This window comes from Nicotiana tabacum, chromosome 2 (assembly GCF_000715075.1).
Source record: "Nicotiana tabacum cultivar K326 chromosome 2, ASM71507v2, whole genome shotgun sequence".
NCBI lineage: Eukaryota > Viridiplantae > Streptophyta > Magnoliopsida > Solanales > Solanaceae > Nicotiana > Nicotiana tabacum.
Genome location: NC_134081.1, coordinates 115,876,291 through 115,902,045, shown reverse-complemented (window position 1 = coordinate 115,902,045; position 25,755 = coordinate 115,876,291). Strand labels below are relative to the sequence as shown.

General features: G+C 40.0%; 1 long non-coding RNA gene across 1 annotated transcript; it reads left to right on the top strand.

Annotated features, from left to right (window-relative positions):
* Nucleotides 1-572: 572 nt before the first annotated feature.
* Nucleotides 573-24,517, top strand: LOC142168730 (uncharacterized). The gene is made up of 4 exons (XR_012698663.1): nt 573-714; nt 808-887; nt 21,376-21,444; nt 24,331-24,517. It is a non-coding gene; the product is annotated as an uncharacterized LOC142168730 (long non-coding RNA).
* Nucleotides 24,518-25,755: the final 1,238 nt, after the last annotated feature.

The following is a 25,755-nucleotide window of genomic DNA, read 5'->3' as shown; positions in this document are numbered from 1 at the left end:
ACCGGCGGGTTGGTGCTAGAATGGACTAAGTTGTCATTTCATTTTGCTAGCCAGGTAGTGTGAACGCAGACAGATTTTGTAACTCTATGAATTTTTGCCCTTTTCTATTTCTTGTCCTCCATTTTAAGTTCTTTTTCCCAAATAATTTCCTATCTGTAAAGTCAAACTTTCTCATCACTAAAGTTTTTTCCTGATAAGAGGATCTGTTACATTTATGATTCTTCCTCATTTGTATGAGGTAATTAGATTTCGTAAATTTGCAATCAAGGCAGATTATTAATAGTGTGTTTATTGTTTTTCTTTTTAAAATTAAATGCCTATAGACATATAAATTTAAAAAATAAGGGTGTTCCTTAATTAGATTTCGAAATGTCTAGCTAAGGAAATGAGATAATACCAAATTGATATTTTCTAGCTAATCTACAACAATATATTAAAAACAGGAACCTATTTAGTTAAAAGTTAGATTACTATTTTACCCTTTTCTTAATAAATTTGTACCAAATTGCCCTTCTGTTAAAAAATGTTTTTTAAAAAAGAAAAACCCTCACGTGAACTGCCCAGTGAACAGACGCAACCTCGGCGATAGGCGCTTCTCTCTGAAATATTAACGATCATCTTCCCAACAGTTGCACCAGTTGATTTTGTACTCTTTAAAATTCAAACTCCATGGCAATTTCCTCTCAATCTTTTCTTTCTCTACTAAAGCAACAGGTATGGAATCTGAACTCTGCTTCACCAAATTCTTATGTTTTTCAATTTGTCTTCTCCTATTCATAGTTTTTCCACAATCTCCTTGCTTATCAGGTCTCTGGCGCCAATACTATTTCATCATCTATTTTTACCGCAAAATCGCAGCCGATATTTATCTCTCGCAAAAACAATTTGTAAGTCCCTTGGTTTTGTTTTCCTAATGATTTTTATGTCAATCATTGTTCACAAAAAATAACGTGGGTTATGTTCTCTGAATTAATTCGAATTTGGACATGAATTTTACTTTGCTCCCTTGATGACCGTTTACTTTAATTTGTGTTTACCAACTTACTTCTCTTTGTTTCTCCATTGCTTTTCTTTACTTCTGTTGCTTCATAATCCCTTCTTTAATTTTTTATTTAAATGTTTAGCATGGTAAAACTGAATCAAAGAGACTCAGTTTATGGTGTGCTGTCATGACCCGAAATTTCCACCTTCAGAATCGTGATGACGCCTAACATTTCACTTGCTAGGCAAGCCAACATTAAAATAATCTTAACTCGGTTGCTAGGGATCTCTGAATTTGATTCCGGGTATACGCCCAAGTCCCAATTCACGATACGGACCTACCGAAACTGTCAAAATACTGATCCGAGTCCATTTGCTTAAAATGTTGATCAAAGTCAACTTAGTTGAGTTTTAAAACTCTAATTCACATTTTAATCCATTTTTCACATAAAAACTTTCCGAAAAATTTTACGTTTTGCGCACGCAAGTCGAGAAATGATAAAATAGTGCTTTTCGAGGTCTTAGAACACAGAATTAATTATTAATTTTAAAGATGACATTTTGGGTCATCACATTCTCCACCTCTAAAACAGACGTTCGTCTTCAAACGAAGTTAGAAAAAAAAAATACCTGAGCTGGTGAATAAGTGTGGATAACAACTGTGCATATCATGCTCGGTCTCCCAAGTCGCTTCCTCGACCGGATGACCCCTCCACTGAACCTTCACGGAAGCAATGTTCTTTGACCTCAGTTTTCGAACCTGTCTATCTAAAATAACCACTGGTTCCTCAACATAAGATAGATCCTTGTCCAACTGGACCGAACTGAAGTCTAACACATGAGACGGATCGCCGTGATATTTTTGAAGCATAGAAACATGGAATACCGGATGAACTGCAGAAAGACTAGGTGGTAGTGCAAGTCTGTAAGCCACCTCTCCAACTCTATCAAGAATCTCAAAAGGCCCAATATACCTAGGGCTCAACTTGCCCTTCTTCCCGAACATCATCACACCCTTCATAGGCGAAACCCGGAGCAATACCCGCTCCCCAACCATGAATGCAACATCACGAACCTTTCGATCCGCATAACTCTTCTGTCTAGATTGGGCTGTACGAAGTCGATCCTGAATCAACTTAACCTTTTCCAAGGCGTCCTGAACCAAGTCTGTACCCAATAGTCTAGCCTCACCCGGTTCGAACCAACCCACTGGAGACCGGCACCTCCTACCATACAAGGCCTCATACGGAGCCATCTGAATGCTTGACTGATAACTATTGTTGTAAGCAAACTCCGCAAGTGGTAAGAACTGATCCCAAGCACCTCCAAACTCTATCACACACGCACGAAGCATATCCTCCAGTATCTGAATAGTGCGTTCGGACTGCCCGTCCGTCTGAGGGTGAAATGCTGTACTCAACTCTACCCGAGTACCCAACTCATGCTGTACTTCCCTTTAGAACCGTGATATAAACTGCGTACCCCGGTCAGAGATGATAGGTACTGGTACGCCATGGAGTCTGACAATCTCGCGAATATAGACCTGAGCCAGCTGTTCCGAAGAGTAAGTAGTAACCACAGGAATGAAATGAGCTGACTTGGTCAATCTATCCACAATCACCCAAGCTGCATCGAACTTCCTCTGAGTCCGTGGGAGCCCAACAACGAAATCCATAGTGATCCTCTCCCATTTCCATTCTGGAATCTCTAGCTTTTGAAGCAATCCACCCGGTCGCTGATGCTCATATTTCACCTGTTGACAATTTAGACACCGAGCTACATACCCTACTATATCTTTCTTCATCCGCCTCCACCAATAGTGCTGTCTCAAGTCCTGATACATCTTTGCAGCACCCAGATGAATGGAGTACCGCGAACTGTGAGCCTCCTGGAGAGTCAACTCACGCAAGCCATCTACATTGGGTACACATAGTCTGCCCTACATCCGTAATACACCGTCATCTCCAATAGTGACTTCCTTGGCATCACCGTGCTGAACTGTATCCTTAAGGACAAGCAGATGTGGGTCATCATACTGACGCTCCCTGATACGATCATAAAGAGAAGAATGAGAAACCACACAAGCCAAAACTCGGCTAGGCTTGGAAATATCCAACCTAACAAACTGGTTGGCTAAGGCCTGAACATCCAAGGCTAAAGGCTTCTCTGCTACCGGTAAATAGGCTAAGCTGCCCAAACTCTCCGCCTTACGACTCAAGGCATCGGCCACTACATTGGCCTTCCCGAGATGATAGAGAATAGTGATATCATAATCCTTAAGCAACTCTAACCATCTCCGCTTTCGCAAATTAAGATCCTTCTGTTTAAACAGATGCTGTAGACTCCGGTGATCAGTGTAGACCTCACAATGGACACCGTACAAATAATGCCGCCAAATCTTCAAGGCATAAACAATAGCCGCTAACTCAAGGTCGTGTACAAGATAATTCTTTTCATGCACCTTTAACTGTCTGGACGCGTAGGCAATCACCCTACCGTATTGCATTAATACTGCGCCGAGACCAATACGCGATGCATCACAATACACAGTATAAGACCCTGAACCTGTAGGTAATACCAATATTGGGACTGTAGTCAAAGCTGTCTTGAGCTTTTGGAAGCTCTCCTCACATTCTTCGGTCCACCTGAACGGAGCACCATCTGGGTCAATTTGGTCATAGATGCAGCAATAGAAGAGAAACCCTTTACAAATCGGTGATAATACCCAGCCAAACCAAGGAAACTCCGGATTTCCGTAACTGAGGACGGTCTGGACCAACTCTGCACTGCTTTAATATTCTTCGGATTTACCTTGATTCCCTCGCACGAAACTATATGACCCAAAAATCCCACTGAATCAAGTCAGAATTCACACTTTGAAAATTTTGCATATAACTTCTTTTCTCTCAAAATATGAAGCACAGTCCTCAGGTACTGTTCATGATCTTTCCGACTCCGGGAATACACCAGAATGTCGTCAATAAACACAATGACGAAAGAATCAAGATATGGCTGAAATACACTATTCATTAAGTGCATAAATTCTGTTGGGGTGTTGGTCAGCCCAAAAGACATCACAAGGAACTCGTAATGACCGTACCGAGTCCTGAAAGCAGCCTTCGGGATATCTGGCTCCTGAATCTTCAACTGATGATAGCCTGAACGCAAGTCGATCTTGAAGCTGATCAAATAGGTCATCAATACGTGACAATGGATACCTGTTCTTCACTGTAACCTTGTTCAGCTGGCGGTAATCAATACACATCCGTATAGAACTATCTTTCTTCTTTACAAATAAGACAGGAGCACCCCAAGGTGATACACTGGGCCGAATAAAACCCTTATCCAGCAATTCCTATAACTGTTCTTTTAATTCTTTCAACTCTGCTGGGGCCATACGGTATGGTGGAATAGAAATGGGCTGAGTACCCGGTAACAAATCAATGTCGAAATCAATATCACTGTCAGGTGGCATACCTGGAAGATCTGCTGGAAATACATCGGGAAAATCCCTTATTATAGGAACTGGCTCCACAGTAGGAGTATCAATACTAACATCTCTCACATAGGCCAGATATGCATCACACCCCTTCTCAACCATTCATTGAGCTTTAAGAAATGAAACAACCCTACTAGGAACATGATCCGAGGTACCTCTCCACTCTAGCCGCGGTAGACCTGGCATAGCCAACGTCACTGTCTTGGCGTAACAATCAAGAATAGCGTGATAGGGCGATAACTAGTCCATGCCCAAAATAATATCAAAATCCACCATACTAAGCAATAATAAATTAGATCTGGTCTTAAAACCACTGATAACAATTAAACACGACCGATACATACGGTCCACAATAATAGATTCACCCACGGGTGTAGATACATAAACAGAAGAACTCAAGGAATCACGTGATACGCCCAAATACGGGGCAAAATAAGATGACACATAAGAATAGGTGGAGCCTGGATCAAATAAGACTGATGCATCTCTATGACAGACCAGAATAATACTTGTAATAACAGAATCGAATGCAAAGGCATCTGTCCTAGCAGGAAGGGCATAATATCTGGCCTGGCCTCCCCCTTCAGGGCGACCTCTACCTGTACGACCTCCACCTCTAGCTGGTTGTTCAGGTGGAGTGGCAACTGGTGCAGTAATCATGGCCTGAGAAGCCTGAGGACCATGTGGAATAGGTGGGGCCTGAGAAATCCGTGGAGGTGCACCCCTCCTAAATCTGGGGCAATCCCTCATGATATGACGAGTGTCACCACACTCAAAAAAGCCCTCGGAGGACGTGGCTGCTGGGACTGGCTCGGGTCTGATCAACTAGACTGTCCGCTGAAAGCACCCCGTACAGGAGGTACAACAGACACTGGCGGTGCATAATATGGAACCTAAGGTCTAGGAGTAGCCGGAATACCACTGGAAGCTGGAAGTACTGAATGAATAGGACGGCTCACCTAACCTCTACCATGACGGGCTGCACTGGGGCACGAGAATTATTATATGTTCCAAAATCCCGGGGTCTCTTAGTTTCCCGCTCTTCCCTCTCCCGAGTCCGCATACCTTCCAATCTCCTAGCAATTGACACCACCTGTTGGTATGTGATGTCCATCTCTAGCTCTCGGGCCATACTATATTTGATACTAGGGTGAAGACCCTCAATAAATCTGCGAACCCGCTCTCGAACAGTAGCAACTAAGGCTGGTGCATGCTTGGCCAAATCACTGAATCGGGCCGCATACTCTGACATGGTCATAGAACCCTGGCGCAGCTGTTCAAACTCTGCGCGCCATGCATCTCTAAGTCTCTGAGGAACATACTCCCTTAAGAACATATCTGAAAATTGAGTCCAAGTGAGTGAAGCTGCCTCAGCCAGACTATCCAATTCATATGCCCGCCACTACTGGTAGGCTACTCCTCTAAACTGGAATGCCGTGAAAGAAACCGTAATGGAATCCACAATACCCATAGTACGAAGGATACGGTTACATTCCTCCAGAAAACCCTGAGCATCCTCTGAAGCTAAACCGCTGAAAGTGGGAGGGTGATACTTCTTATACCTCTCGAGCCTGAGCTCCCCTCCCTGAAACTGTTGTCCTAATCTCAGGATGAACTGGGACAACTGGCTGCACTGGTATAACCTCTGGGGCATGGTCAACTTGGGCCCGTGGCTCTGGAATACGGGCGGCGGGAGTCTGTGCTCCTTCCCCGGCCTGAGATGTGGCAGGAGCAAGTGGAATTAACCCTGCTTGAGCTAGAGTGCCAAACATGCTCAAAAACTGGGCAAGAGTCTCCTGAAGTGCAGGAGTAGTAACAGGCGTATCAGGTGCCTGCTCTCCAACTGGAGCTACTGGTGGCTCTGGTGCAGCAGCTCGTGCAGGTGCTCTGGCTGCACCACGTGGTCTTCCTCGGCCTTTGGCTCAGCCTCTGCCCCAACCCCGGCCTCTTGCGGCTCCCACGGGGGTCGTAGTTGTCTGATCATCAGATCCAATTGTGCGTGTCCTCACCATCTGTGAGAGAATAGAAAGACAATTGTTTAGAACTTTGAAATCAACAAAGGCGCACGATAAGGAATCAAAGAAGTGAATATTTCCTAACAGTTCCATAGCCTCTCGAAGATAAGTACAGACGTCTCCGTACCGATCCGCAAGACTCTACTAAACCTGCTTGTGACTCATAACACCTATGAACCTAGTGCTATGATACCAACTTGTCACGACCCCAAATTCCCTGCGTAGGATGTCGTGATGACACCTACTCTCTAAGACTAGGTAAGCCTATCAATGCGGAATAAAAATCTAAATCTGAAATAAATAAACTACAATTCAAACAATTTTAACTCCCAAAACCTGGTAGAAATAAGTCACAAGCTTTTAAGAATTTATTCTCTATATCTCTATACATCAGAGTTTAAAGCAAATAAGGAATACAACATTATAAGATAGAAGGGGACTCCGGAGTCTGCGGATACTGGCAGATATACCTCGAAGTCTCCTCGTACAACTAGTTTACTGATGTGTGGTCTGATAAGATGTACCTGGATCTGCACAAAACGATGTGCAGAAGCATAGTATGAGTACACCACAGCAGTACCCAGTAAGTGCCAAGCCTAACCTCGGTAGAGTAGTGACGAGGTCAGGTCAGGCCCTACTGGAGAATAAATAATAGCATGGTAAAATGTTTAAACAATATTATAAGATAAAATGATAATGGAAATGAATCAAGTAGTATGTTACATTTAATTACATCAAATAATGGCAAATAAATACCTCGTGGAAACAAATCAGAATTCTTTTCAACTTTAAGAAAATCACAACAATAATCAAAGGCAACTGCGGCCATAAATCAATATCAACAAGGGCACTCCCGAGGTACCGCCTCGTAGTCCCAAATCATAAACAAATTCACAATATCTCATATCCTTATCTCACCACGGGAGCCTTCACAATTTATTTTAAAGAAAACATCTTTTCCGAAATAGCATCCCGCGATTTAGCCATCCTTATCACACCGCATGACTTCTAGTAGTTCCCCCTACTAGCCACGCGTATCAAGCTACCCTTATCTCACCGCATGCGTTTCAATACCCAGACCTTATACCACCGCATGCGTATCAATATCACAATATATCACAATTTGCACCTCAGGTGCTCAAATAATTTAATTTTCCAAAATAATTCAACAACAATATTTTTTCACAATAAAGAGCTCACTGCTCCATCACAATGAGTACGAAAATCTTATAAAAATATTCAGGAGTAAATAATTCAGGAAAATAATACTTTAAAATCTTTAATACGTTGCTTCAATATCAAGTATAAAAATGTTAATTACTTCATATTAATAATATTTAATTTAAAGAAAATCAACCTTCAAATAATGCACAGAATAAAAGAAACCAAGTTCCAACTAAACAGATAAAACAATTAGCAGGAAATGGTCAAGCAAATTTAAAATATAAACATTAAATCAATAATGAAGAATATAAAAAAATGAAATAATTTAATTAATGCGCAACAATGATCTACATAATTTAAAACATAATCTTTCATATTTAGCCCGTGTACACACTCATCACCTCGTGTACACAACTTTTCACACATTACAATTATCAATCCTAGGGGGAATTTCCCCCACACAAGGTTAGACAAGTCACTTACCTCGACTTGCTCCAATTTAATCAAGTAATATGTCTTTTCCTCGATTTTCCAACTCCGGTTGACTCGAATCTAGTCATAATTAATTCGATACAGTCAACAAATATTATAGAATCAATTCCATAAGAAAATACTATATTTTTCAATAAAACTCCGAAATTAACTCAAAAATTGTCCGTGGGGCCCACGTCTCAGAATTTGGAGAAACTCACAAAATCCGACAACCCATTCAATTACGAGTCCAACCATACCAGTTTCACTCAAACTCGACTCCGGATCGACATCGAAATTTCAAAAATTCGTTTCTATGAGATTTCTAAATTTTTCTCAAATTTCTATTTCAAAACACTAATTAAGTGGTGAAAACAATGATATATTCGTTTATATTGATCAAATCCGAGTTAGAATCACTTACCCCAATGTTTTTCCTTGAAAATATATCAAAAATCGCCTCTGCTCAAGCTCCAAGTTGTTAAAAATGACGAATGGGACGAAGCCCCCCTGTTTTTTTTATAACTTACAGATCTGTCGAGGCTGACCTCGATCATGGAGTCCGATCCTGGACCTCGATCATGGGGAGTCTGATCATGGGGTCCGATCTTTATGGACCTCGATCCTGGGCCTCGATCAGTGGCCTTCGAGCTTGCCTTCGATCATGGCCCTCGAGCCTTGCCTTCGATCATGGCTCTCGAACCTTGCCTTCGATCATGGCTCTCGAGCCTTGCCTTCGATCATGGCTCTCGAGCCTGCCTTCGATTCGATCATGGCTCTCAAGCCTTGCCTTCGATCCTCGGCTCGATGTCTGGGCTCGATTTATGCAGTTACAGCAGAAGAAAATTGTAGCAGCTTTTTAAGTCCAACTTTTGATCCGTTAACCATCCGAAACTCACCCGAGGCCTTTATGACCTCAACCAAATATACCAACTAGTCCTAAAACATCATACGAACTTATTTGAAACCTCAAATCACATCAAACAACGCTAAAATCACGAATCATGCTCCAATTCAAGCTTAATGAAACTTAGAATTTTCAACTTCTACATTCGATGTCGAAACCTATCAAATCAAGTCTGATTGACCTCAAATTTTGCACACAAGTCATAAATGACATAACAGAGCTGTGAAAATTTTCAGAACTGGATTCCGACCCCGATATCAAAAAGTCAACTCCCCGATCAAACTTTCAAACTTCCAATGTTTTGACTTTGTTGATACCGGATCCGTATTTGGTTTCGGAACCCGATATAGCTCCATTACTATATTTATGATTTGTCTGCTAAATTTGGTGAGAAAAGGAGTTGGTTTGACGTCATTCGGACACCCGGGTGTTAAAATAAAAATTCTAAAGTTTTCTTAAAACTTTTATTTGATTTGGAGTCTGATTCATAGTTTTAGGCGTTAATTTGGTGTTTTGATCATGCGAGCAAGTCCATATGATATTTTTGGACTTGTGTACATATTTGGTTTGGAGCCCCGAGGGCTCGGGTGAATTTCGGATAGGCTACGAGTGGTTTGGAACTTAGAAAATCTGGTTTTTATTTAGCTTCAGCTGTCATCTGGTTTCCTTCTTCGTGTTCGCGAAGGCACAACCGCGAACGCGAAGAGTGAACGGGCTGGGTGGGTGTCACGACCCGAAATTCCCACCTTCGGACCGTGATGACGCCTAACATTTCACTTGTTAGGCAAGCCAACATTAGAATAATATTATCTATTTTTTAAAAATAATTTTTAAATTTATTAATAACAAAGAACAAATGCGGAAGTAAAGTCTAAAATATAGTGAATAATCCATAAAAATAACGGTGTCTAAATACCATCACAGAATTGGTGTCACAAGTGCAATAAATACAAATAAAGGTCTGAATAAAATAAAGCTATCTGGAAACAAACACACACCTAAAGTAAAGTAGACGGGGACTCAGAACTGCGAACGCCGTGCAGTTATATCTCAAGTCTCATCTGAATAGCTGAAATCCGAGCAAGTCTACGGTACGCCACTGGGACCAACTCCAAAATCTGCACAAGAAGTGCAGAGTGTAGTATTAGTACAACCGATCCCATGTACTGGTAAGTGCTGAGCCTAACCTCGACGAAGTAGTGACGAGGCTAAGGCGGGTCATTTACATTACCTGTACGCAATATTAGAAACAACAACAATAATAGAAATAAATCAAGTAACTCATTTATAATAATTGAACCCAACTCAGCAGTCATAACCAATTATCATTTCTATCAATTCAGTTGCAGCGTGCAACCCGCTCTCACAATATATTCACATTCAATTCTATTGCAGCGTGCAACCCGCTCTCACAATATATTCATTTTTAATCAAGTCTGTTGCGGCGTGCAACCCGATCCTCCAATATGGACTCTTAATAAGTCTGTTGTGGCGTGCAACCCGATCCTCCAATATAGACTTTTAATAAGTCTGTTGCGGCGTGCAACCCGATCCTCCAATATATTCATTATAATCAATTCTGTTGCGGCGTGCAACCCACTCCTCCAACATATTCATTTACCAATTCTTATAGAAGGAATTTTCCCAATAAATGCAACAATTAATATGAAATTATAAGACCACAAGCATACAATAATTATGATTTATTCATGAAACAGACAATGTCAAATAGCAAATTATTATAGAAATCAAGGAGAAAATAGGCAATTTAATATTTAATATGCTAAATGTCAAATAACAATTAGGACACATAATTCAAGTAGCATGTAACAATTAATGCAGGAATTCAAGAATTAATATTTGGCAAAGAATATGAGAGAAATAATTATTATAATAATTAATTTATGATTTAAAATAATTTATGATTTTTTAAGTAATTATGCAAACAATTAATTTGATGACGTATAGACACTCGTCACCTCGCCTATACGTCGTTCACATGCATTTCACATAACAAATAATTTAAGGGGTTCTATTCCCTCAAGTCAAGGTTAACCACGACACTTACCTCGCTTTGCAAATTCCAATCAATTATTCAACCACAACTTTTCCTTTTAAATTTGCCTCCGAAAGTTTCAAATCTATTCACAAACAATTCGATATATTCAATACGAATCATAGGAATTAATTCCATATGAATTTACAAATTTTTCGGATAAAAATCCGAAATTCATTAAAATATTCGGTAGTGGGACCCACATCTCAAATCCCGGAAAAACTCACGAAATCCGAACACCCGTTCCGATATGAGTTCAACCATACAAAATTTGTCCAATTCCGATATCAAATGGACCTTCAAATCTTAATTTTTCGTTTTTGGAAAGTTTTACAAAAATTCCAATTTCTTCCATCTAAATCCGAAATAAATGATGAATATAGGTTTAGATTTATGAAATACAATCACTATATGATAAAGAATACTTACCCAGTTTGAAATGGTGAAAAACTCCTTTGAAATCGCCCCTAAGACGAGTTATAATTGAGGGTTTGTACAAAATGAGAAAAATCCCTTTTTGGTTCTGTTTTAAGTCACAGGGGTCAGGCCTTCTTCGCGTTCGCGAAGGGCATGTCGCGTTCGCGATGAGTAGCAGCCTGTGGCTTTCGCATTCGCGAGTCCTCCTTCGCATTCGCAAAGGTTTTCCCCCTGGACTTTGCGTTCGCGAGGCATTGCTCGCGTTCGCGATGAAGGAATGATCAACCCTCCCCCAGGTGTGCCTAACACTATGCGTTCGCGAGGAGCTGGTCGCGTTCGCGAAGGGTAATGCCCCCATCGCTTCGCGTTCGCGACCAAGCCTTCGCGTTCGCGAAGAAGAAAACTTCAGCTGCCCAGTTTACTCTTCGCGTTCGCGAGAGTACCTTCGCGAACGCGAAGAAGGACATGCCAGAACACCTGCTGCAGCAAAATACCAGATTTTCAAAGTCCAAAAAATCCCGTAGCCTATCCGAAACTCACCCGAGCCCTCGGGGCTCCAAACCAAACATGCACACAAGTCCTAAAATATCATACGAACTTGCTCGCGCGATCAAATCGCCAAAATAACACCTAGAACTACGAATCGGACACCAAATCAAAGGACGTTTTCAAGAAAACTTTAAAACTTAATTTTTTTACAACCGGACGTCCGAATTACGTCAAATCAACTCCTATTCTCACCAAATTCCTCAGACAAGTCATAAACATTATAGTGGACCTATACCGGGCTATCAAATCCAAAATACGGACCCGAGGTCAATAAATCCAACATTAGTAATTTCTTAGAAATCATTAAGCTTTCAAGCTTTTAATTTTTCATCAAAATTCCATATCTCGGGCTAGGGACCTTGGAATTCGATTCCGGGCATACGCCCAAGTCCCAAATCACGATACAGACCTACCGAAATTGTCAAAATACTGATCCGGGTCCGTTTGCTCAAAATGTTGACCAAAGTCAACTTAGTTGAGTTTTAAAGCTTTATTTCACATTTTAATCTATTTTTCACATAAAAACTTTTCGAAAAATTGTATAGACTATGCACGCAAGTCGAGGAATGATAAATGGTGCTTTTCGAGGTCTTAGAACACAGAATTACTTATTAAATTTAAAGATGACATTTTGTATCGTTACATTCTCCACCTCTAAAACAACCGTTCATCCTCGAACGGAGTTAGAAAAAAAAGTACCTGAGCTGGTGAATAAGTGTGGATATTTACTCCGCATGTCCGACTCGGACTCCCAGGTAGATGCCTATACCGGCTGACCTCTCCATTGCACCCGAACTGAAGGATAACTCTTTGACCTCAACTGTCGAACCTGCCGGGCTAGAATAGCCATCGGCTCCTCCTCGTAAGTCAAATCTTTGTCCAATTGGACTGAGCTGAAATCTAACACATGGGAAGGATCACCATGATATTTTCGGAGCATAGACACATAGAACACCGGATGAACCGCTGATAAACTAGGTGGTAATGCAAGCCTGTAGTCTACTTCACCCACCCTTTAAAGAATTTCAAAGGGTCCGATATACCTAGGGCTCACTTGCCCTTCTTTCCGAACCTCATTACACCTTTCATAGGTGAAACCCGGAGCAATATTTGTTCTCCAACCATGAATGCAATATCACGAACTTTACGGTCGGCATAACTCTTTTTCCTAGACTGAGCTGTGCGAAGTCGATCCTGAATAATCTTGACCTTATCCAAGGCATCCTGTACCAAATCGGTATCCAACAACCGAGCCTCTCCCGGTTCAAACCAACCAACTGGCGATCGACATCGCCTTCCGTATAATGCCTCATATGGAGCCATCTGAATGCTCGACTGGTAGCTATTATTATAAGCAAACTCCGCAAGTGGTAAGAAATGATCCCAAGAACCTCCAAAGTCTATAACACAAGCGCGAAGCATATCTTCCAATATCTGAATAGTGCGCTCTGACTGTCTATCTGTATGTGGATGAAATGCTGTATTCAACTCCACCAGCGTGCATAACTCATGCTGTACAGCCCTCCAGAAATATGAGGTAAACTGCGTTCCTCGATCTGAAATAATAGACACGGGCACACCGTGAAGGCGGACAATCTCACGAATGTAAATTTCAGCTAACCTCTCTGAAGAATAGGTAACTGCCACTGGAATGAAATGGGCTGACTTGGTCAACCTGTCCATAATGACCCAAACTACGTCAAATTTTCTCTGAGTCCGTGGGAGTCCAACAACAAAATCCATAGTGATACGCTCCCACTTCCACTCAGGAATTTCTAACTTCTGAAGCAAACCACCAGGTCTCTGATGCTCGTACTTAACTTGCTGATAATTCAGGCACCGAGCTACATGTCCAACTATATCCTTTTCATTCTCCTCCACCAATAATGTTGCCGCAAATCTTGATACATTTTGGCGGTACCTGGATGAATAGAATACCTGGAACTGTGTGCTTCTTCAAGAATTAATTCACGAAGCCCATCCACATTAGGCACATAAATACGACCCTGCATTCGCAGAACCCCATCTTCCCCCACAACAACCTGTTTGGCATCACCGTGCCACACCGTGTCCTTAAGGACAAGTAAGTGAGGATCATCATACTTCCTCTCTTTGATGCGCTCATATAAAGAAGACCCAGCGACTATGCAAGCTAGAACCCGACTGGGTTCTGAAACATCTAACCTCACGAACTGATTAGCCAAAGTCTGAACATCTGCAGCTAATGGCCTCTCACCAACCGGAATATATGCAAGACTGCCCATACTCACAGCCTTTCTACTCAAGGCATCGGCCACCTCATTGGCCTTTCTGGGGTGATACAAAATGGTGATATCATAGTCTTTCAACAACTCCATCCATCTTCTTTGCCTCAAATTAAGATCATTTTGTTTGAACAGATACTGGAGGCTATGATGATCAGTAAATACCTCACACGAGATACCGTAGAGGTAATGCCTCCAAATCTTCAGCGCATGAACAATGGCTGCCAATTCTAAGTCATGAACAGGATAATTCTTCTCGTGAACTTTCAACTGCCACGACGCATATGCAATTACCTTGCCATCTTGCATTAATACTGCACCAAGCCCAATGTGAGATGCGTCACAATTTACCGTATACGATCCTGAACCTGTGGATAATACTAACACTGGCGTCGTAGTCAAAGCGGTCTTGAGCTTCTGAAAGCTCAACTCACATTCGTCTGACCATCTGAATGGGACACCCTTCTGGGTTAGTCTGGTCAATGTGCTTGCTATAGATGAAAACCCTTCCACGAACCGACGATAATAACCTGTCAAACCCAGGAAACTCCGGATCTCTGTAACCGAAGTAGGTCTAGGCTAATTCTGAACAACCTCAATCTTCTTAGGATCCACCTTTATGCCTTCTGCCGATACAACATGTCCCAAAAAGGCAACTCAGTCTAACCAAAACTCACATTTTGAAAATTTGGCATATAACTTATTATTCTTCAAGGTGTGAAGCACACTTCGAAGATGCTGCTTATACTCCTCTCGACTGCTGGAGTAAATCAAGATATCATCAATGAATACAACCACAAAAGAATCCAAATAAGACTTGAACACCCGATTCATCAAATCCATAAATGATACTGGAGCATTTGTCAACCCAAATGACATCACTAGGAACTCGTAATGTCCATACCGAGTCCGAAAAGCTGTCTTAGGGACATCAGATGCCCTAATCTTCAACAGATGGTAACCAGATCTCAAATCAATCTTCGAAAATACCTTGGCACCCTGAAGTTGATCAAATAAGTCATCAATTCTTGGCAGCGGATATTTGTTTTTGATAGTGGCCTTGTTCAACTGCCGATAGTCTATACACATCCGCATCGAGCCATCTTTCTTCTTTACAAATAATACTGGTGCACCCCAGGGTGAGACACTGGGTCTAATGAATCCCTGATCAAGCAAGTCTTGTAACTTCTCTTTCAATTCTTTCAACTCTGGCGGGGCCATACGGTACGGTGGAATAGAAATGGGCTGAGTGCCCGGAGCCAAATCAATACAGAAGTAAATATCTCTGTCGGGTGGCATCCCTGGCAGATCTATAGGAAATACTTCTGAAAATTCACGAACAACTGGTACTGAGTCCATAGAAGGGGCATCCACACTCGGATCGCGAATATAAGCCAAATAGGCTAGACACCCTTTCTCTACCATACGCCGAGCTTTCATATAAGAAATAACCTTGCTGGCTGAATGGCCAGGAGTTCCTTTACACTCTAATCGAGGTAAGCCCGGCATAGCTAGGGTCACTGTCTTGGCATGACAATCTAATATAGCATGATAAGGGGACAGCCAATCCTTACCCAAGATGACATCAAAATCTACCATATCAAGAAGTAGAAGATCCACACTAGTCTCAAGATTACCAATAGTAACCACACACGAATGATAGACATGATCTACTACAACAGAGGCTCCCACCGATGTAGATACACACACAGAAGCACTCAGAGAATCACAAGGCACAACCAAATATGAAGCAAAATAGGAGCACATATAGGAATAAGTAGATCCTGGATCAAATAGAACTGAAGCATCTCTATGGAAAACTGGAATAATACCTGTGATCACAACATCAGATGACTCGGCCTCAGGCCTAGCTGGAAAAGTATAAAATCGGGGATGGGCCCCACCACTCTGAACTGCGTCCCTGGGACGGCCTCTGACTGGCTGGCCTCCACCTCTAACGGTCTGACCTCCACCTCTAATGGCCTGACCTCCACCTCTAATAGCCTGACCTCCACCTCTAGCTGCCTGACCCCTACCTTTAGCTGGCTGAGCAGGCGGTGAAGCAACCGATGTCGGTATGATGGCACGAGAATCTTGCTGAGATCTTTTACTCGCCGATCTAGGGCAATACCTCCTGATGTGACCAATGTTCCCACACTCATAACACCCATCCTGATGCCGTGGCTGCTAAAGCTGAAGCTGACTTAAATGGGCTGGATAACCACTGTAGTAACTCTGGAGTGGTGGTGCACTGATAGGAGCTGAATGTGCACTGAATACTGGCTGCCCAGAGTAAGGCATAATAGGACCGTGACTCCCTGAAGCACCGGGAGATGCATGAAGTGCTGAATGAAACGGTCTGGGAGGATGACCCATACCAAAATTACCCCTGCCTCCAGACGAGGCACCACTGAAACCACCAAACTAACAAGGCCTCTTATCAGACCTCTGCCCTCTCTCCTGTGCAAGAACCACTCGATCCTCCTGGCGACATTAGCAGCCGCCTTAAAAGAAATCTCATTTACGGTTTCCTTGGCCATCTGAAGTTTGATAGGGTAAGTGAGTCCCTCAATAAACCTCCTCACTCTCTCTCCCTCCGTAGGTAGTAAAAGGAGAGCATGACGGGCCAAATCTACAAAACGGGACTCATACTGAGTAACAGTCATACTGCCCTACTGTAGACACTCAAATTGCTTGCGGAATTCCTCTCTTAGTATGATAGGGAGGAACTTCTCTAGAAATAGCTGAGAGAACTGCTCCCAGGTAAGTGCAGGTGATCTATTTAGCCGGGTCAATGTATAATCTCTCCACCACCTCTTGGCAAAACCCGTCATCTGGAATACAACAAAATTAACTCCATTGGTCTCAACTATACCCATGTTTCGCAGCACCTCATGGCAGCGTTAAAGTTAATCTTGTGGATCCTCAGAAGGTGTACCACTAAAGTGAACTGGAAAGAGCTTAGTGAACTTATCCAGTCTCAATAAGGCCTCAAAAGACATGGCGGGCCTATCACCGGTCTGTACCACAACAACCGGCTGAACTATCCCAACTAGCGGGGCTGCTGGAGCCTGATTCTGGGGAGCCATCTGCTCCGGAGCGGGAGTAGTGGGAGTTTGTGCTCCTCCCCCAGCCTGTGAGACGGCTGGTGCCACTGGAAATGTACCATTCTGGGCTACACCCTCCATAAGACCTTCCAAACGGACTAGAGCGTCCTGAAGTACTGCAGTGGCTATGAATCCTTCCGGGACCTGAACTGGTCCAACTGGTATATTCTGAACTGGGACCTCCTCCTGAAGGTCTACCTGAGGTTCTAAAATAGGTGTAGTTGCTCGAGCTCTGGACTGAGCTCTACCTCGGCCTCTGCCTCGGCTTCTAGCATGACCTCGGCCTCGACCTCTACCCCTGGCCATAGTTGCCACCGGGGGCTCTGGTCCCTGTCCATCGGTAAAGGTATTACGTGTTCTCACCATCTGCGAGAGAATAAGAGTAGAATGGTTCAATCATCGATGATAGAATAAAATCGCACGACAGAATAAGAAAAAGTGATATTGTTCCTAAACTTCATAGCCTCTGAGAGATAAGTACAGACGTCTCCGTATCGATCCTTCAGACTCTACTAAGCTTGCTCGTAACTCGTGAGACCTATGTAACCTAGTGCTCTGATACCAACTGTCACGACCCGAAATTCCCACCTTCGGACCATGATGGCGCCTAACATTTCACTTGCTAGGCAAGCCAACATTAGAATAATATTATCTATTTTTTAAAACAATTTTTAAATTTATTAATAACAAAGAACAAATGTGGAAGTAAAGTCTAAAATATAGTGAATAATTCATAAAAATAACAGTGTCTAAATACCATCCCAGAATTGGTGTCACAAGTACACGAGCTTCTAGAATAAATAAAAATAAAGGTCTGAATAAAATAAAGCTGTCTGGAAACAAACACACAGCTAAAGTAAAGTAGACGGGGACTTCAGAACTGCGAACGCCGTGCAGTTATACCTCAAGTCTCCTCTGAATAGCTGAAATCCGAGCAAGTCTACGGTACGCCGCTGGGACCAACTCCAAAATCTGCACAAGAAGTGCAGAGTGTAGTATCAATACAACTGACCCCATGTATTGGTAAGTGCTGAGCCTAACCTCGACGAAGTAGTGACGAGGCTAAGGCGGGTCACTTACATTACCTGTACGCAATATTAGAAACAACAACAATAATAGAAATAAATCAAGTAACTCATTTATAATAATTGAAGCCAACTCAGTAGTCATAACCAATTATCATTTCCATCAATTCAGTTGCAGTGTGCAACCCGCTCTCACAATATATTCACATTCAATTCTGTTGCAGCGTGCAACCCGCTCTCACAATATATTCATTTTTAATCAAGTCTGTTGTGGCGTGCAACCCGATCCTCCAATATGGACTCTTAATCAAGTGTGTTGCGGCGTGCAACCCGATCCTCCAATATAGACTCTTAATAAGTCTGTTACGGCGTGCAACCCGATCCTCCAATATAGACTTTTAATAAGTCTGTTGCGGCGTGCAACCCGCTCCTCCAGTATATTCATTTACCAATTCTTATAGAAGGAATTTTTCCAATAAATGCAACAATTAATATGAAATTATAAGACAACAAGCATACAATAATTATAATTTATTCATGAAACAGATAATGTCAAATAGCAAATTATTATAGAAATCAAGGAGAACATAGGCGGTTTAATATTTAATATGCTAAATGTCAAATAGCAATTAAGACACATAATTCAAGTAGCATGTAACAATTAATGCAGGAATTCAAGAATTAATATTTGGCAAAGAATAGGAGAGACAAATTATTATAATAATTAATTTATGATTTAAAATAATTTATGATTTTTCAAGTAATTATGCAAACAATTAATTTGACAACGTATAGACACTCGTCAACTCGCCTATACGTCGTTCACATGCATTTCACATAACAAATAATTTAAGGGTTCTATTTCCTCAAGTCAAGGTTAACCACGACACTTACCTCGCTTTGGAAATTCTAATCAATTATTCAACCACAACTTTTCCTTTTAAATTTGCCTCCGAAAGCTTCAAATCTATTCACAAACAATTCGATATATTCAATACGAATCATAGGAATTAATTCCATATGAATTTATAAATTTTCCGGATAAAAATCCAAAATTCATTAAAATATTCGGCACTGGGACCCACATATCAAATCCCGAAAAAACTCACGAAATCCGAATACCCGTTCCGATACGAGTTCAACCATACAAAATTTGTCCAATTCCGATATCAGATGGACCTTCAAATCTTAATTTTTCATTTTTAGAAAGTTTTACAAAAATTCCAATTTCTTCCATCTAAATCCGAAATAAATGATGAATATAGGCTTAGATTTATGAAATACAATCACTATATGATAAAGAACACTTACCCTGTTCGAAATCGTGGAAAACTCCTTTGAAATCGCCCCTAAGCCGAGTTATAATTGAGGGTTTGTGAAAAATGAGAAAAATCCCGTTTTGGTTCTGTTTTAAGTCATAGGGGTCAGGCCTTCTTCGCGTTCGTGAAGGGCCTGTCGCGTTCGCGATGAGTAGAAGCCCGTGGCTTTCGTGTTCGCGAGGCATTGCTCGCGTTCGCGATGAAGGAATGTTCAACCCTCCCCCAGGTGTGCCTAACACTACGCGTTCGCGAGGAGCTGGTCATGTTCGCGAAGGGTAATGCCTCCATCGCTTCGCGTTCGTGACCAAGCCTTCGCTTTCGCGAAGAAGAAAACTTCAGCTGCCCAGTTTACTCTTTGCGTTCGTGAGAGTACCTTAGCGATCGCGAAGAAGGACATGCCAGAACACCTGCTGCAGCAAAATACCAGATTTTCAAAGTCCAAAACATCCCGTAGCCTATCCGAAACTCATTCGAGCCCTCGGGGCTCCAAACCAAACATGCACACAAGTCCTAAAATATCATACAAACTTGCTCGCGCGATCAAATCGCCAAAATAACACCTAAAACTACGAATCGGACACCAAATCAAAGGAAGTTTTCAAGAAAACTTTAAAACCTATATTTTTACAACCGGACGTCCGAATCACGTCAAATCAACTCCGATTCTCACCAAATTTGGCAGACAAGTCATAAATATTATAGTGGACCTATACCGGGCTTTGGAACCAAAATACGGACCCGAGGTCAATAAATCCAATATCAGTAATTTCTGAGAAATCATTAAGCTTTCAAGCTTTTAATTTTTCATCAAAATTCCATATCTCGGGCTAGGGACCTCGGAATTCGATTTCGGGTATGCGCCCAAGTCCCAAATCACGATACGGACCTACCGAAATTGTCAAAACACTGATCCGGATCCGTTTGCTCAAAATGTTGACCAAAGTCAACTTAGTTGAGTTTTAAAGCTCTATTTCACATTTTAATCCATTTTTCACATAAAAACCTTCCGAAAAATTGTACGAACTGCGCACGCAAGTCGATGAATGATAAATGGTACTTTTCGAGGTTTTAAAATACAAAATTACTTATTAAATTTAAAGATGATATTTTGGGTCATCACAGTGGGATTTTACCCTACGCGAACGCGAAGGGCTGTATGCGAACGTGAAGTGGAGGGGGGCTGCCCTTCGCGAACGCGACAGTGTATAGAACTCGGTTTAGGGGCGATTTCAAAGGAGTTTTTCACGATTTCGAGCTGGGTAAGTGTTCTTTATCATATAGTAATTATATTTCATAAATCTAAGTCTATATTCATCATTTATTTCAGATTTAGATGGAAGAATTTAAAATTTTTGTAAAACTTTCGAGAACGAAAATTTAAGATTTGAAGGTCCATTTGACATCGGAATTTGATATTTTTTATATGGTTGGACTCATCTCGGAATGCGTGTTCGAATTTTATAAGTTTTTCGAGATTCGAGACGTGGGCCCGACTGATGATTTTTGAGATGAATTTCAGATTTTAATATTGAAAATTAGTTAATTCATATGGAATTAATTCCTACGATTTGTATTGAGTATATTGAATTATTTATGACTAGATTTAAGGATTCCGGACATGAATTAGCGAGGAAAAGTTTATTGGAATCTTGAGTTGGTTGCAAATCGAGGTAAGTATCGTGGTTAACCTTGATTTGAGGGAATAGAACCCTTGAATTATTTGCTACATGAATTTCATGTGTATCGATGTATATGCAAGGTGAAGAGTGCCTATACTTTATCAAATTAATTGTTTGCATAATTATTTAAACATCATAGATTGTTTTAAGACACGAATTAATTGTTATAATAGTTGTTTCTCTCATATTCCTCGTCAATTATTAATTCCTGAATTCATGCAATAATTGTTACATGTTTATTTGATTTATGTGTCTTAATTGCTACTTGATATTTAGCATATTAAATATGAAATTGCCTATTTTCTCCCTGATTTTCATAATTAATTGCTACTTGTCATTATTTATTTCATAAATAAATTATAATTATTGTATGCCTTGATGCTTAATAGTTTCTCATTGAACGTGGTATTTATTGGAGTTTTTTTTTAATTATATTTAAGCGTTGTTAAAATATATTGGGGGATCGGGTTGCACGCCGCAACGGAAATGAAAATGAATATATTGGGGGATCGGGTTGCACGCCGCAACAGATTTATTTAAAGTTTATATTGTTGGAGCGGGTTGCACGCCGCAACGAATTTAATTGAAATGTTATATTGTTGGAGCGGGTTGCCCGTCGCAATGTAAATAAATTGGGGGATTATGACTGTTGAATTGACTTCAATTATTGATATTATTTACCGGTCTTACTACTATTCCTATTATTGTTGTTATTATTATTATTATTATTATTATTATTATTATTATTATTATTATTATTATTATTATTATTATTATTATTATTATTATTATTATTATTATTATTATTATTATTATTATTATTATTATTTAATCTTGGGATATTCAGCCTTAGCCTCATAACTACTTCGTCAAGGTTAGGCTCGGCACTTACAGAGTACATGGGGTCGGTTGTTGTCACGACCCAAACCGATGGGCCGTGACGGGCACCCGGTATCTTACTCAACCTAGTACCAACGTAACGTACCTTTCTTATTACATCATCATATACACGTGACATATGGGCCTAATAGGCCAACATGATCATTTATAAACTCAAAACATAGGCCGACAAGGCCGTACAATCTTATATGTACACGACATATGTCTACAAGCCTCTAAGAGTACAGAAATATCATAAAGGTCGGGACAAGGCCCCACCATACTAATCAGTACATGTCCTAATCATACTGACCACATAAGTAACTCCGGAGCAAAATGGAGCGCATCAACTCCTTCCGCTGAGCTGATAGCCTACTTGGAGGACTCTCAACCTGTCTATTAGGACCAGCGGGCATGAAACAGAGCGTCCCCAGGCAAAAGGGACGTCAGTACAAATAATGTACCGAGTATGTAAGGAATGAAAATCAGTAAATAATAGACATGAGGAACATGGAGTAAAAGACTCAACATGTAAATCTGAATAACTCTGTGAATAAATAATATTTACAATGCCATGCATATGCGTATAAATGTCATACCATGCATAGGTATATGCGTTCATAACATCATCAACCTTCTGAGGGCATCCCATCACATCATCTCGGCCACTGTGGGCAAATCATCAACGTATACCAGCTGATCAGGTGGTGGTGCGTATATATCGCTGTAACCTTTTCCCCATATCCCATATAAATATAATATATATATATACGCGTATATAACGCCATCTGGTCATGGGTCAATGTACATGTATAAATGCATAAGAAATACGTTAATTATTTTTTTTTTCAGAATGCCATAAAAATCAATATGCCTGTCGGATAAACTTTATCAAATACATATTTTTCTGAGACCAATGAACAAAAGATATAATAATAATTCACATGGGAAATCAAGAATATAGACACCCCTAATATTTTTATGAATAGAGTCATTTATGGAAGTTGTGTATTTTGCTCGTTTCATTTGTATCATTTGGATTATGCCAAAAGAAAGAAGGGATAGCCTTAACATACCTGGAGTAGAAAAAAAAATTTGTGTGATATTCTTGAGAAGGATTATACCGTACTCCCTTAAAATCAAAAAATCCCGTTGCTATTATAATATGGAGTGACTATCGTCCTTGGCTTTGTATTCTGTATAATTCGTTTGCCGAATGAACTTTGGTATTCCTTCAAGATAAGAGTTCTTTGCATTTGAATAACCCACTTACAAAATGAATTCTTGATATTCATTCAAGATAAAAGTTCTTTGCATTTAGCATTTTGTATCACCCACTTTCCAAATGAATTTTGTATTAATTCAAGGCAAGTGTAGGGATAAGTATTAAGCCTTCTCTTTCCATGTGTTATCTTAATAGATTGCTCAAAGTCAAGTCATCTCCAATCCTCCTCTACTTGCTGCCAATGCTTATCCAAATGTGCTTAATTAATCAACCAATAATTCTTTTATTAACTAGGTAATCTCTCATTATCCAATAATTAACCAATTTCTCATATAATTAAGAATTATCTCAAATTACTTAAAATACTATTTATTTTTAATACACCCTTATACATCATACTATTATGGTCATATGGTACCTTGTACGACACTAGTTCATAAATACCAGATATTTTAGCTCGGGCCATATTTTATCCCAAAATGTCAAACTTCGACGAAATTCATTTTCTTCGATTTGCTTACCCTCCCACCTTCACGAATTTACTCATCACTTTTTCGAAATAGCATAATGCTTATAATCCCAAAATAACCTCAAAATAATCTCATTCCCGGACTTACGTCGATTAACTTACGACGAAATTTTAATATATGAAAATGCAGGATGTAACATCTCATTCCTGAGTTTTCATCAACTCACTTATGGCATATTTTCACGTACGAAAATATGGGGGTGTAACAGTTGTACTCATACTACACTCTGCATTTCTTGTGCAGATTTCGGAGTTGGTCCCAGCGGCGTACCATAGACTTGCTCTGATTACAGCTACCCAGAGGAGACTTGAGGTATAACTGCACAGCGTCCGCAGTTCTGAAGTCCCCGTCTACTTTATTTTAGCTGTGTGTTTTTTTTATTCAGACCCTTATTTGTATTATTCTAGAAGCTCGTGCACTTGTGACTCCAGTTCTGGGATGGTATTTACATATCGTGATTATTATGGAATATTCACTTTATTTTAGACTTTATTTTCGCATTTGTTTCTTTGTTATTAATTAATTTAAAATTGTGTTAAAATGAAAAATTATATTCTAACATTGGCTTGCCTAGCAAGTGAAATGTTAGGCACCATCACGGTCCCGAAGATGGGAATTTCGGGTTGTGACAAACATCATCACATAAATTAGAGCAGGAGGAGTAATATTATACTCTTTGAAGTTATACGATATTTGTTTGGTTGTGATACTAAAACGTATACAATCAATCTCTCAAAATGTTACATCACCTTTTCATTTAATATTTATTTTACAAAACATATCAAGTAATAATATTTTCCTTATATTGTAATGATCCTTTTAAAATAACCTACTAACTTTTTTAGTACAAAAAGAAGAATTCTAATTATATCGCAAATTGGTGTTGAGTAAGAATAAAAAAAATTCACATTGCTTATAAAAATTGAAACAAAAAATTGAGGAGATCAAGTTACAAGACATTTAACTAAAGAGAAGACACATGAAGTTGAAAAGGTTGGTGCAATCGAAATTGAAGATAAAGAGATAAACACTAAGATAATAATCGAGAACGCCAAATTTTTTGAAGAAAACAATGGCGATCCAATATAATTATCATTTGGAACGGTAGAAAAGAAAATACAACTAGAGTATCATATATAATGAAGTATATACTTCATTACATGATTATCATAAAATCAAAATGAGTAAAAAAATCATATGTATTTAATTAAAATTTGATTGTTCATCTTTATAGATTTAGATAATATTCAATCATTTTGACTTCGAGAAATAAGTGACGATACACATTGATTATTTACACAAACTTATATTTTATTCTTTCATGTATAATGTTTTCCTCAATTGTTTTTAAATTTTATTGATATTAATTTATAAAATCATGTATATATGACTCGGTATACACGTGCAACGCACGTGACGAGAAACTAGTATATATATATATATATATATATATATATATATATATTTTATTTTTTTTATTTTTTTTTTTGGATATACACATTTATTTTTCGAGATATCCGTATGTTACACAATGTTGTAGCAGACTTGATCAGTATTTTATTACAACTTATAGTTGAATATTATTAATCGATAGTTTATGAAATTTAACATTGCTTAATTGACTAGTCGACATTTGCTTAATTGACAAGTCGACACAATTACTTGGAA